This window comes from Chrysochloris asiatica, unplaced genomic scaffold (genome assembly GCF_000296735.1).
Source record: "Chrysochloris asiatica unplaced genomic scaffold, ChrAsi1.0 scaffold00008, whole genome shotgun sequence".
NCBI classification, from domain to species: Eukaryota; Metazoa; Chordata; class Mammalia; order Afrosoricida; family Chrysochloridae; genus Chrysochloris; species Chrysochloris asiatica.
The window spans coordinates 35,286,680-35,288,355 of record NW_006408526.1 but is presented as its reverse complement, the minus strand read 5'-3'; the positions used below and the strand labels follow the sequence as shown (position 1 = coordinate 35,288,355).

General features: G+C 42.6%; 1 pseudogene; it reads left to right on the top strand.

Moving 5' to 3' along the window:
* The first annotated feature begins 583 nt into the window (after positions 1-583).
* On the top strand, positions 584-835 carry LOC102833175 (annotated as a pseudogene).
* The last annotated feature ends 841 nt before the right edge of the window (positions 836-1,676 follow it).

The following is a 1,676-nucleotide window of genomic DNA, read 5'->3' as shown; positions in this document are numbered from 1 at the left end:
TAAATGGTTGCAGCAGCACATTGACAAGGCACTGGCAGAAATTCAAGTTGGATTCAGAAGAGGAAGTGGAATGAGAGATATCATTGCTGATATCATATGGACCTTGGTTGAAACCAGATAACACCAGAAACATGTTTACCTGTGCTTCATTGACTATACAAAGGCATTCAACTGTGTGGTTTATAACAAATTATGGAGAACATTGTGAAGAATGGGAATTCTAGACTACTTCACTGTGCTTGTGTGGAACCTGTCTGTAAAACAAAAGGCAGTCATTCTAACAGAATAAGGGGGTATTATGAGGCCTAAAATCAGGAAAGGTGTGTGTCAGATTATATACTTTCACTATATTTATTCAATCTGAAGAAAGGGCAAATAATTCAAGACGTTGGACTGTATGAAGAAGATTGCAGTATCAGAATTGGGGGAAGACTCATTAGCAACCATCAATATGCAAATTATATAACGTTACTTGCTGAAAGTGAATAGGACATGAAGCACTTAATAATAAAGATCAGTGCTCTTCCGTCCTCCTCGCTTCTTGTCACCGGAAGTACCGGTCCGCCGCACACGCTCCGCCGCCATGCCTCGCAAAATTGAGGAAATCAAGGACTTCCTACTCACAGCCAGGCAAAAGGATGCCAAATCTGTCAAGATCAAGAAAAACAAGGACAACGTGAAGTTTAAGGTTCGGTGCAGCAGATACCTCTACACCTTGCTCATCACCGACAAGGAGAAGGCGTAGAAGCTAAAACAGTCCCTGCCCCTAGGTTTGACAGTGAAAGAGCTGAAATGGATCAGACATGCTTATTTGAACTGCAATAAAAAATTTTAAATCTCCAAAAAAAAAAAAAAATAATAATAATAATAATAAAGATTAGTATGAATTATATCTCAGCAAAAAGAAAACAAAAATCCTCACAACTGGAACAATAAGCAACATAATGACAAATGGAGAAAATACTGAAGTTTTCAAGGATTTCATTTTACTTGGATCTAGTCAATGCTCATGAAAGCAGCAGTCAATAAATCAAATGGACTTCCAGCAAGATGGCGGATTAGGCAGACGCCTTACACAGACCCCCAACAACAACGATAGGAGAGACCACATGAAACAGATGCAGATGAATATTGTGGAGCCCTGAAATTCAGAGGAAAGATTAGAGAAGTGGATTAAGTGCTTGCCAGGAGGAGAAGCTGAGTAGGGATGGCAAGAGAGTGATGAGTGAATAACTGATCACACGTGGCACAACCATCTTCAAGTTTTGTGAGCAGCTTTGGCAATAGAAGGTGGCCTGGCAAAGCAGAGTCACACAGGCGATGGGAAAGGTACAACTCCTTCTTTTACCCCATGCTTCCTTGGTGAATAGAGGTGTGGCCAGTTCCCACCCTTGTCAACCCCTAGTGCAGACCCTGATCTCTGGGAGTTCAGAATCATATGGTTCATTGAGGTGGAGGCCTAGATTCAAGTGGGTTCAGCTCTAGACCTACAGAGTCTGCAGAGTCACCAGGATCTAACTAGTCACCCTGCCCCCAGCTGCCTTGTGGTCCTAACAATGAAACCAGCACCATCAAGGGCCTCCACAAACTATTTCTGCATTGAGTGCCCTGAGTGTGGATGACACCGAGGCCAACAGGAACTCCCATCTAGGGTCAGAAACTCTGTTGTCATATCC